This window comes from Triticum aestivum, chromosome 5A (assembly GCF_018294505.1).
Source record: "Triticum aestivum cultivar Chinese Spring chromosome 5A, IWGSC CS RefSeq v2.1, whole genome shotgun sequence".
NCBI classification, from domain to species: Eukaryota; Viridiplantae; Streptophyta; class Magnoliopsida; order Poales; family Poaceae; genus Triticum; species Triticum aestivum.
The window spans coordinates 53,711,776-53,724,521 of NC_057806.1; the positions used below are offsets into that span (position 1 = coordinate 53,711,776).

Genomic DNA, 12,746 nt, shown 5'->3' on the forward strand with positions numbered 1-12,746 from the left:
GAATAGATCTGTTCGTTTTTTTTCTTTTCCAACCGTTTTCTTTAAGTAGTGAACGTTTGTTGTTTTAGTGTTTGCAGCGAACGTTCATTAGATAGATTTTTTCTTCTTTTTCTTTTTCTGTTAATTTCGGCCAGGGACTTATATGTGAGGATTTTCTTCACAGATTAGTCCCTGTACTTCAATTGATCATTACTTTTTACTCGTTAGTCCAAATCCAACGAAACCAATGCTCACGTCTTCGTTATGATCTCCTCTAACCATTAATCCAACTCAAAAATATTTTTGAAAATTTTAAAATTTTAATTAGATCAGATTTGAATTCAAACTTCGTTTGATCATAACCTGAGTTCCGTAGCTCCGTTTGAGTTGATTCTTTTTGCAAATCTAAGCTCTTAACCTAAACATTCGAATAAGGCCAAATTCACATAATTTCGGTACTGTTAGAAATTGTTTTATGTTGCAAGAGTTATTTGCTTGGTTTGAAGTTTTCCGAATCGTCTTCTCCGTTCTTTCTGATCTTTTGAGTGATTGCTTATGTGTGGTTACTACTGCTTGCTTACGATAGATTGACCGGAGTGTGACGAGTAGAACTATCAAGAGTTTTGAGTGCGAATCATCTTCATCGACATTGCAGGAAAGTTCACACTTTGATCATATCCCTTTCGTACCCAGTTTTATGCATTAGTTTCAACTCTCAAACATTGCATAAGTAGGATTGATAACATGTGGGTATTGGGAAGTAGTTACTGAGGTAGGAACCTATTGCCTTGTTACTATCAAACCCTTGGGAGTTACTTCTACGCGTTTCTTATATTGCTATGCTATGCTCGTAGACGTGGTTTGGGTATGAGTGAAATCCATGACAGATGTGAGATTGTTATTTAATGGTTCAACTTAAGGTAGCAACTTAAATACACATCTGGGTGGATTGCTAGGGGCACCCTGGGGATATACCAGCGGACTTGCCCGGACACCTGGGGTTATACCAGTGTTGTCCTAGGAGATCCCGGGGATATACCGTGTGATCATCCTATGGTCCGCCACCCAGGCTCAAAGGGATCATAAGATTATTCATGCTAGAAACTTCCGTGTGCAGCCACAAGCTATTATGGGCTCTAGCATAGTTGATTAAGTCGTGCGAACTCTTACAGTGGTAGACTAGCAGATGTAGGGGTTGTAGGTGGTATGGTCTACCCATCGTAAGGTGCAAACGCTTCTGAAAGACTATGTCTTGGTCATCTGTTTCTCAAACACCATGTAGTGCGAGAAATCCAACGGAGGAGATCGAGTCTTGTGGGGAAAAGTGCGCAAACCTCTGCAGAGTGTATAAACTAATCATGATTAGCCGTATCCCCGGTTATAGACATCTTGAGTCTCTGGTACTTGGATTTTCCTGTTGATCTCATCACGTTACTTTAAATTAAGTTTGTTGGGTTTAATGATGTTATTTAATTGGGATTGAGAATGCTGTCAACCATTCTCAATGTTCAACAACCACCATGATAGTTAAATAAAAATTTATTCCTTTGCAGTAGGGAAAAATTGACTTTTCGCAAAAACCTTATAACCATAGAGCTTTTCCACCAGCCAAATATGCATGTAGTGATAGCCTTTATTCATCATTCTCTATGGTGTGAATTTGCCAGTACATTCAATGTACTGACCCTTTATCGCTGCAACGTCTCATGTTGCAGGATTTCTATGACGAGTAAGTGATTCGTTAGGGTTACGATTTCTACACTCAACTTTGCCGTTGGTGTTGATGAGAATCCACAACCTTGTTACTTCCGCTATTTTGGATTGAGGTAATAGTATTTTACGTTATTTATACATGTGATTTACCTCTGTTATAAATCCTCAAGTACTGTGTATGTCAGCATACCGATCTAGGGATGACACTTAAACACAGAGACTTGATCCATTCGGGTCGGGTCGCTACATCAGTATTTTCTCATAATGTCTTATCATTTACTCGTGTCCTTTGACCAAGAGAATTATCGTAGACTCGGATACGGGATGGTTAATTTGGGGTTGGTAAAAATGTTTGTTCGTAACTGGTGGGTAACTATAAAGGTGACTTTTGTGTACACTGGCAAAGTATGCCATGGTACTAAATATGTCAAGACTGAAGTTTGCCCCTCCAGCGATGGAGAGATATGCTTTCCATTCTTTTGCACTGGTTTACCTTTTTTTGGGGGTGGGGAGGACTTTTTTCTATTTTCTTTCTTTTCTTTTGTTTATTTTTGGTTTTCATTGGTTTCTTTGTTTTTCTTTGTTTCATTTTTGGCTTTTCATCGGATTTTTTCTTTCTCTTTTCGTATAGAGCAGGAACATTTTTAATACATGTTTAACAATTATTCAAATACATGAAAAATATACACGTTGGCATTTTTGCCAATACTTGATTACCATATTTTCAAACATATATTTTTATGTCAAATTTTCATACGCATTCTACCTTTCTGTATACATCTATTTAAAACATATTTTTTATGTCTACCTTCTTGCATACACATTGTACATTTTTGGTATACTTCAAGAATATTTTTTATATACATGTTTAACCTTTTAAACATATAATTTTTAATTCTAATTTTTTCCATAAACAATTGTACATTATTATATACATTGGGAACATTTTTTTATATGCGTTTAACAGTTTTTAAACACATGATTAACAATTTTTCATACATATGTTTTGATGTCTATTTTTTTCATAGACACTGTAAAAGCTTTTACTAGAATTAAGTACCATTTCTTTCCCATCAACTTTGCCATGTATTTCGTTACTGAAAATGTCTCTATTAGTTTGTTGCGATACTTATAGAATTATTATTATTATTATTTTAAATTTCGTGTACCATCGCATGGCCCATCACCTAGTCAGAAATAAATCCTAGGATTGAGGTCTGAACTGTAGATACACTGATGCGATTCTCACAAGTTACAACAGCTACCACCACATCACCTAGCCCTTGCACAGTTCAAGCCAGTAAACATCCTCTCATCTTTGGCTGACGAACCTATGTTATTTACAGCCAAACTATGAACAACAGCGTCATATATTTTAACAGCTTTTGTTTTGAACATCAACAAATAAATGTAAATTGAGGGCATTTAAATCATTAGATAGACATTACGAGGCATGCCAGGAACATTAGAGAAAATGTGCATACAGAAAAATTAAAAACCAAATCAAAACACATAAAAACATGGTTCAACCAAAACATTTAGCCCACACGAGTTCACTAGCACATTTTATTTTAACCGGGACAAGTACATAAGAAAGTACCTGCATCTGCATACTGCAGGCAACATAACCCAGATAGCTGCATTACATGTAATACATAAATCAACTAAAGAAATTCAATCTCCAAGGTCTACATCCAGATTCCAAGTTTCAACAAACATGGTTGAAACTTCTTTGTCCTAGCCAGTTCTTCGCAGGAACCTCAGATGGTTTACCCTCTTCAGTTTGTTTATTTGATAGCTACTTTTCAGCTCGCTTCAGTGCTTCGCTTCTACCTGCATCAAAGAGAATAGCTCATGTTTTGAATGAGAAAAAAATTCTCGACAGCAAGAATTATTATTTTTATCCAACAAGAAAAAGTCTCATGTTTATAAGTAACTAGCACAAAAAATAGAAAGATAAATAAAAGCAAGAATAAATTATGCATGTTAGTTTTGGTCAAATATATTATTCTTAAAGTGTAAACCCAGAGGAACCTAGTTTCTGTCACAAAAATTCAGCTTAACACAAACTTATTTTTATTGGATTGCCAGGATTTGTTTAATCAACTGATATACAGCATCGACAACACTGTACAGAACCAGTCGTGCATATCAATAACCCTCCATTGAATCACACTGTCATCAAGCCATAGCTCCTGAATAAGATGCACTAACTTGCTAAGCTCTAGATCCTACTGAAACCAGAATGGTACCAACACGATGATTCACTAGTTTTCATGGCAAGCATGGCATTCATACATATAGTCGCACATAAAAACATAAAAGAAACTTACCAGCATAAAGGAGTTACCTTAATATTGCTCAGGTACCCCTGCAGATCTCACTAGTGCAGAAGCTGGACAAGTAATCGAACTTCTTGACATCAAGCTCAGCCAATCCTCGCAGTGTTGACTTCCTCACATCAATAGCAAACATCACTGCCAACTTGTCCATGTGCTTGGGTGTGGTTTCAGAAAGCAGGTAGACGACGTCATCATCCATGCTTAGGACGGGGTATCCCACTTGAAGTTCCTTCATGGTCTTGCTGCTCAGCATAATAGCCATGCGATCAGAAAGGCATGGCTCCAAGCTGACGTCTTTAACATCAAATACACAGTCACGGTTCCAGCGCTCCCCAGGCAAACCAACCGGCATTGCCATGCTCCATGTTGTGGACTTCCAGCCATCACGGATGACCTGAAGAGATTTCCTTGAGATATTCCGCACCCAGTCAGTGTAGGAAACAGGGGTGGTGGCGGCGGCGTTGAGCACTTCTATTGACCGGAATTCCAACTCAACGTACTTGATCGAGTCTTTGTTTCGGCTGATAGTTACGTCCCGGAAAATGCTGGGGTCACCATTTCTGAGGAGGCGATCCCAGATAGACCTTGCCGGCACCGGCAGTGGAACATCCCGGAGCAGTGGGCGTTTCTTGAGCACGTCGCAAAAGAAGATGCCACGCCAGAGGTCCACCCAGGCGACCGTGCCATGCTCACCACCAATGGTGATGGTCTTCCCCGTCTCGTGGTACAGCCTCTCGACTGCTGCAGGTAAAGGGATGAGCTTGTCCCTCTTGAACTTATTCAGTGACAAGCGCTTGGAGACCCAAGCTTTAGAATTTGATGAGGACCTGTACAGGTGGAGGCGGAACTAAGACCTAATGAGCGCGTGGCCATCGTACAGGGAGTTAGCGTCACCGAGAGCAGCAACGACATAGCAAGCCGCCGTCTTGGCGGCTAATGAGGGCAGTTGCGGGGTCGTCTAGCCATATGGGGTCCGGGTTGGGTAGCAGATCTAGCCGCTGGGCGCGCGGGCTGTAGACGAAGTAGTCCCAGTCCGATGTTCCGGTGGTGCTGTTGGGGTGGATGGGAACGCAGAGGAGGACGAGATCTGCGTCGGTGGCCACAATCTTGGGCCCTGTTCTGCGGAATTCCAGGCCAGGGCAGTGGACACAAAAGTGGGAGAGATGTGGCGGGCGGGCGGCGCGGAGGGTCACCTTGATAGGCAAGCCGCTGCTGGTGGTGCCCTCGGCGGTGGTGTTGTTGGGAAGGTCGGCGATGTAGCACCACCTGTCGAGGAGGACCAGGCCTGACTCGCCTGAGCCTGAGGCGGCGGCGGCGGGGTCGGGAAGACAAGGTGGAACCCAGGAGGAAACAGCCATGTCCGTCCGTCAAGGGCGAGGTCCAAGCAGAGGCGAGGGGAAGAGAGAGATCCAAGCAGAGGCCAAGTCGATGCGTGCGTTCGTGCGTGCGGCTGCGGCGAGTGGACTCCTCGCGATGGATGGATCGATCTATCAATCAAGCAGAGGCGAGGGGGTCGGATGGGATGGCAGCAGGCGCCTCGATTTGGGAACGAGATTTTTGGGGGCTAGGACGGACCTAGGGTTCACCTTTGGGTAACGAACGACTCCGGTGTCCCCTCCCTCGTTCTCCTCCTCCTCTCTTCCTTCGTTTTTAGGTAAGGTTCTTGGACTGGCTGTTGATGCGCCCAATCTTGTGCATTCATAACAGTGTAACATGAACGTGGCTGGCATATTTGACTAATGATATTTATGTTCGGACTGAGAGAAACGCCAAAGTGGCTCGCATTACTACTCTCCCCGGTCCTTTTTAGTTCGTATATAAGATTTGTCCGAAGTCAAACCTAATAAAGTTTGACCAACTTTATAAAAAAATATTAAGATTCACAATGTTTCCTTTATCTTTCCCTTACTAATAAAGCACGGAGTGCTTCTGGTCGTCCGTCGTCGCTAGCGATTTTGCATAAAAGTCCTTCAGTTTATTCGAATTCAACCCGCAGTCCCTGTTTTAGTGGATAACGTTTCACTTTTACAAAAATAACCCTGAAAACCCAGCCCAAACCAGACCGCTCCGCCTCCCGCTGCTCCATCCTGCCCGAGCTCCCCTCGCCCCCGCAAGCCGCCTCGCCGGCGACCCCACACCTCCGCCGCGCCCCGCCGCCTCGCCCCTTCCCTCCTTCCTCTCGATCTCCTCTCACCTCTGTCTCTCTTTCTTGCTGAACAGGGACCTCCAGGAGGGCCATGGCGCCACTAGCCCTCAATCTCGCCAGATCCGGCCGCCTCCACGCCAAATCCGCCGGAAATGGATCCATCCCGTCCAGATCCACCCGGATCCGACCGGGCCCCCCATCCTCGCCACTGGAGCACGACGGTCGGCGGGAGCGGCATGACGTCGGGTATGTATGAGAGAAGAGAGAGATGAGCAGGAGAGAAAAAGGGAGGACAAGAGGAGGCCAGAGGAAGAGAGATGGGAGCGGTGACCGCGTACGACCGCCCCGACCACACGGTCGCGGCTTGGCCACCGCGGCCTCCGCGCGGAGCTTCGCGACTACGACCAGCCGGAGGTGGAGGCCATCATGTGGTGGGCCGTCAGGTCGGGCTTCAGGGACAACGTCGTCCTGCTCCGCAAGGTCATCGGCCCCTACCTCAGCGCTAACGGCAGGTGCGTCAACGTCGACCACAGAGCCAGCTTCCCCTCCAGTATTGGATCGTCGAGCGCTTCCCTGCCAGGGAAGATGGCATACCTGCCTTTCCTGCCCTGCATCTGGTGAGTTCGCCATGACAGACCCACTTCTTGGTACCTCTTCTTGAATTGCTTTCGGCGACTGATCGATTCTTCTTGAGCCATAGTTCAATTCTGTCCAAATTTGATCTCCTGAAAATAACCATGGTTCTTTGCAGAATCCCCATACGTGTACCTCCCCTTCATGTTCATCTACCTGGAGCCGGGACGGCGGATCCCGTTCGTTCGGGCGCTCGAGGAGGGGTACTACCCCGAGGACGAAAGCCGGCGCCTGTTATGGTTCAGGGGGTCCGCGTTCCGCCTGAGAGACGACATGGCGTTCCTCGGGTTCCCTTGAATGCGTGCAGCTCTCTCGCTCTCTCATGTCTGATGCACGCACGCTGTGCTACTGCTATCTGGTGACTTTCTACGCACACACTGCAACAGGTAGGGCTGCCTCACATCTCCCTTTGTACTGTTGGTCATGGCGTGGTGCTGCTCCTCTCCCTCTCTCAGATCAGTAACTGCATTATTCCCAAATAAATGTGTGCTTCTGTTCAGATTCTGCCCACAACGTGTTTGATGTTATGCTTATGAGGAGTTGAACTTCATTTTTTTTCAGGTTCTTCTTTGGTGTATCAGGCCAGGCGTAATTTGTTTTCAAAGGTGAGCTTGTTGTACAAGCTAATTCATCTGGGATAATTAACTTATGGAGAGTCGTTCATGATGTTGCTTGCATTTTTTTTGTCTAACAAACTGGATGCTTAAATTTCGGATATAAACATTGAGTAGGTGCTGAAATGTTTTGCTAATAATAGTTTCCAACTTGCTTTTAGCAGAACTACAGAACTATAAAAATACATCAAAACTATTATAGCTCAATCAATTTGCATATTTTAATTATGTGTACTCAATGGATTTGGTGTCCAGGACATGGACTTAAGATCAAGTTGGATTATGTGCTGATGTTCTTCGATAGAATAATTGTTCTTCTCCTTTAACATGATGCACGATTGACTTTTGTTTTTAGATGCTCACATACACACACAAACGACATCCAGTAGGCGCTTGGAACACCCGATAGATTGAAAGCACAGAAGCAAATATTTCCAATACGAGGCCACGATGCCCGACAGAGATGTAGCCAATATGCGCCCAATCCTTATTTCTTGATGTTGGAACAAGTAAGAGCATATTCATGTTTACTTATTATGTTTTTTTGAGAAATTTATGGGATTTACAAGCTGAAATTATTGACTGCTTCAAAAGATGTTTTAACCAAAACTGTTTGCACCATATTTCCCTGGTTCTGCATTCATGGAATTGCTAAAAAAATGAACAAGTTGATAGTTTTGTTCCTATCAATATTCCGTCCAAGGTGCCAGTTTGTTTCTTCACTTTGCTGATCTCCTAATGTCTTTCTGAACTAATTAGATTTTTTGAGCATTACTGAACTAATTAGATTTTTTTAGCACTACTGAACTATTTAGATGCCATCTTAAATTACCTTCCCTTTGACACTGTTGTACACATTCCTGAAACACTGCATAATGGTTCAGCTGTGTACATGTCTACAACAATACTAGCAGGTCTAAATTCGTGTTGCTAAGGTGCAGACTGGCCTCACTTCGAGGAAAAAGCATGGAGTTAGAGTGCCATTTTTTCCTGCCAATTTCATTTTCAGCAACCTTCAGAGATGCCTCTTCATTTGTTAGGAAATACCTTTTGTGAATCATGAGATTGGTCTTTCAACATGGCATAGAAGATGTACTTTTCGAGTACTTTCAATATTATTTTGCTACTTGCAAAATTGTTCGAGTGGTAAATTGTTTTTCAAATTTCTAAGGATATATTATTTTTTTAGATCAACAGGGAAAGGCTCCCCTGCTCCATTTGCATTAGAAGCCTGAACAAACATCCCTGGCTTCCTCTGAAGAGTGACATATTGTTTTGATGTGGCTGCTGAAGAGTATACCAAGTTATCAACAGGCTGCATCAGCGGCTCGCAACGGAGTAAGCTGTGGCGACTGCTACTGGTGCAGCAAGGCACTAGCTAGCTAGGTGTAGCTGACACAATAAGTTTTCTTTTCACTTCAAAATTCAGAGGAAGTCAACGTTTCTTTTATAGTTCAAACCAATCACTGGTTCAAAAGATCTATTCCAAAAGGATATTGTCTCTTGATACGAGGTTACCAAAATATATTCTTCATCATGGCCAAAGATAAATTTAATTCCGGGTTAAAAACTTTAGAATAACTTTGTTTATAGATTTTCTAGCTAAGGGTTGCTTTTGTTTAGCCGGAACTCAAATCATGATCAGATGTACCTAAAATGATGATTTCGGCTCCGTGCTAGCTATTTTTGATTTTGAAGTTATCCCTGCACATTACATTATACAAGTTGGAAAACTGTGCAGAGTGGAAGTTGGTACTAAAGCGGACTGCTCTTTTTGATCTGCACACAAATTTCAGTTATAATATGTGCCACTCATTTTGTTACCAAAAGTTGGGATGATTTTTTACCACTTTGTTTTAATTCGGTAATTCCCACCCTCGCCTAATATTCTTTTAGGATCCTTCCCATGATTTGTTTCTCCCGTTGCAACGCACGGGCCCTTTTCCTAGTATATTAATAATAAAACAAATAATGCTTTTGGTTGTACGTCATTAAAATTACCCCGAAGTTGACACAAATTACCCACCATGCCATCCATAAGTGAACAAAACGGTTCGGTTTTTCTCAAAGTCCCGTTGGATTTGGTTCACCCATGCGTCTATTTTTTTTTCAGTTTGCATTTTGCTTGTTCGTTTCTCATTTCTGTTTTTGTGTTTTTCCTTCTATAAATTAATTATTAGTGATTCTCAAAAATTCAAAAGGTTGCGAGTTTTTTTTAAGAAATATAAAACGTTTGTGAATTCAGAAAATGTTCTGGAAAGCATAAAATGTTCGTGATTTTAAAATAACTCCTGTTTTTCATTTTGTTTTTTGCCTTTTTCTCATTTTTGTTTTTGTTTTCTCGTCTTTAAATTAATTCGGGATTCCAAAAAATTAAAAGGTTGTGAGTTTTGATTTTTTGAGAAATCATAAAATTTCCATGAATTCAGAAAATGGTCGGGAAATCAAAATGTTCGCAATTTTTAAAAAAATGTTTGCATGTCATAAAAAAATTCTCAATTTCAAAAAATATGTTCTTGAAATAAAATAATGTTCATGATTCTTAGAAAATGCTTGTGTATTCAACACGCTTTCGGGAATTGGAAAAAATGACCATGAAATTTTTGAAAAGGATCACAAAAATTCAATCAGATCTATTGAAACAGATACGTAAATAACGAACAAAACAAACCATCGCTTACATGAACTTTTTGAGGGGATCTGGAGAGGTTGTTTTATTATTTTATTTAGTCCATCGCACATCGGGTAAAAAAAAGGTTTCTATGTTCTTTACAACGTTGAGCCCCAAAAAATTGACACATTTTCCTGTGATTTTGTTTTTGTAAGCTATATGAAATGATTAAATGTCTAATTTGCTTTCATACATATCTATATTTATTGTGGTACTATAGTTTTACTGGTCATGAAAAACACCGTGACGCTAGGTCAAGGCGAGACACATCATTCATCAGTTTACCTTAGACAAGGTCTATCAATAAAATTTCCTCAATCAAAAAACATTTTGTTATGACGCCTTAGGAAAATAAAATCGTCATGAGACCATCACATTTTTAGTTTTTGAAATGACTTTTAAAAAGTCTCTTCTCTCATCATGACATGATTTTGACGTATTTTATGAAGTGACATTTTAAAAGCCCGTATCTCATCGTAGCATAATTTGCATAATCTTATTCTTTTTCTCCTGTGGCAACGCACGGGCTATTTGCTAGTGTGAAATCAATATGAGTAGATGCACCATGACTTAAAGTTTCATATTGTATATCTTTAGTATGGTAGATATTGATATTTTTTTATATAAATATGGTCAAACTTTGTGAAGTTTAACTTCAGACAATTCTTATATGCAAAGTAAAAAAGACCAGAAGGAATACCTCAAGAGTAGGATGAACATGAACGTGGCGGTTGGTTCATAACGTGTCGTGGGCACACAAAACATGGGGATGCACTCCTCCCAAAATATGCTCAACTACAAAATTGGACGTTCACTGCTTCGTATCCTATATACATAAAAAATTGATCCTCACTATCCTATTTATCTTAACATGCACACATGCTACCTTATTAAAGGTCCACCACTACATGCATAAGAAAAAGTTTTTCATTATTAGTTGATCTCATGCACACCTTTCATCTCATCACACATGCCACCTCATCAAAGGTCCACTCAAAATGCATGATTTTTTCATTACTTTTTGCCACTTATATTAAAAAAATATGCCGACACGGTAATCAAATACAATATATAGTATTTATTTTAGCTTTAGTTTTTTTTTGCGGAATTAGCTATTAATTCAACTATGGAAGTTTCATACAATTAAATCACTGAAATATATTGCAATCCGTTTCCGCAGCAACGCGCGGAGTATTGTCTAGTTTTCATAGATTATGGTGCACTGGTACATAAACATGGTTTATTAGTTACTCTTTGGATACCTAAAATTGATACGGCCAAGACTAATGTTAGTTGTTTCAATGTTCATCAAATTTTTCCGCATGACAATAATTTTGAGGACAGAGATGTGTCCGTACAAAAATACGTTTGATTTGGTGAGAAGTATCATGGAGAAAATGCAGTTGTAGTTAAAATTACATGCATGCATGTTGGTGCCTTGCATGGCTTAGATACAGATCAAGCAAAGAGGGCGCTGATAGGCGCCGACGTGCCGGCCGAAAGTTTCGGCTGATCTAGCCCAGGGTCGTTGGATCCAGGCAAAAAAAAAAAAACGAATCGCCCCGAGCTTCTCCTTCCTCGAGCACTCGGGCTGGATCCACATGCCTTGCTCGAGGAGCGCGGCGCCGCGTCTCTTGTCCCCTCCGGTGGCCGTCCTCGTCGCTGGCCTCCGTCGGTTTTCCTCATCGCCGGTCCCCATCCCTCGCCAACCCCTCGTCGCCGGTCCCCATCCTCGTCGGTCATCCTCATCGTCGCCTAGACCCATGCAACAGCCACACCTTCGGTTGCAGCTCTCGACGGCGCCAGTTGTTGCTCTGTCACTGCCGCTTGCCGTTGATGCTCGCTGCAAGGAATTGCGTCGACGACAACTACCAGTCAATCAATGCCATTTGAAATGGATGTCGCAAAAACTTCACCGGTAGTAGCAAAATTAAACTATGGTTGCAGCAAAAATCTTCTCGCCGCCGTCGCGAGGTCGCAGCTCCGCCTAGATGGACGTAGCAAAAACCTTCGGCGATAGTAGCAAAATCCTACTATGGTTGCAGCAAATCGTCGTCGCCGTCGCAAGGTCGCAGCTCCACCTTGATGAATGTAGCAAAAAACTTTGCCGGTGGTAGCAAAAATCAAATACGGTTGAATCTTTATTATCTATGGTTGAAGCTTTTTGCGACACCTTGAAGCTTTTCCCTGTTGGCAGTAGCCATCCCCTAGCATCGGCATCCAGTGTTTGAAGCTTTTTCCAACGCCGGTTGAAGCTTTGTGTGATACTGGGTGCCTTTTGTTGTGGCAGTGGTTGGTTCCAGCATCTGTTGCCGCTGGTTGAAACTTTTCGCCGCATCGGTTGTAGCTTTTCAGAACGCCGGTCACAACATCAGGGGGTGTCCCCATTGTGCTCTCAGCTCGACGTCCACCTCGAGGTTGTGTGCCATGGCCGCCCTGCCTGTGAGCTCGCAGGTGATGCCTTCCCTTTCGTAGTAGCGCCGGTGCTTGGCCCCCGACGAGCACGGCCATGGCTTACGAGATGCAGTTGAGAGAGGGGAAAATCGAGGGGTGGACACTAGCTTGGGGGAGGGGGCTCGGCTTCAGGGGTGCTCGCCGGAGTAGAAAGGGGGGGGGGCTCGTTGGAGGAGATCGTAAGTTTGGACTTC

General features: G+C 42.5%; 1 long non-coding RNA gene and 1 pseudogene across 1 annotated transcript; one reads left to right on the forward strand and one right to left on the reverse strand.

Moving 5' to 3' along the window:
• Positions 1-3,222: 3,222 nt before the first annotated feature.
• Positions 3,223-5,745, reverse strand: LOC123106555 (uncharacterized; annotated as a pseudogene).
• A 328-nt stretch (positions 5,746-6,073) lies between these two features.
• On the forward strand, positions 6,074-9,124 carry LOC123102287 (uncharacterized). The gene is made up of 5 exons (XR_006448865.1): positions 6,074-6,797; positions 6,932-7,199; positions 7,375-7,418; positions 7,783-7,936; positions 8,617-9,124. It is a non-coding gene; the product is annotated as an uncharacterized lncRNA (long non-coding RNA).
• Positions 9,125-12,746: the final 3,622 nt, after the last annotated feature.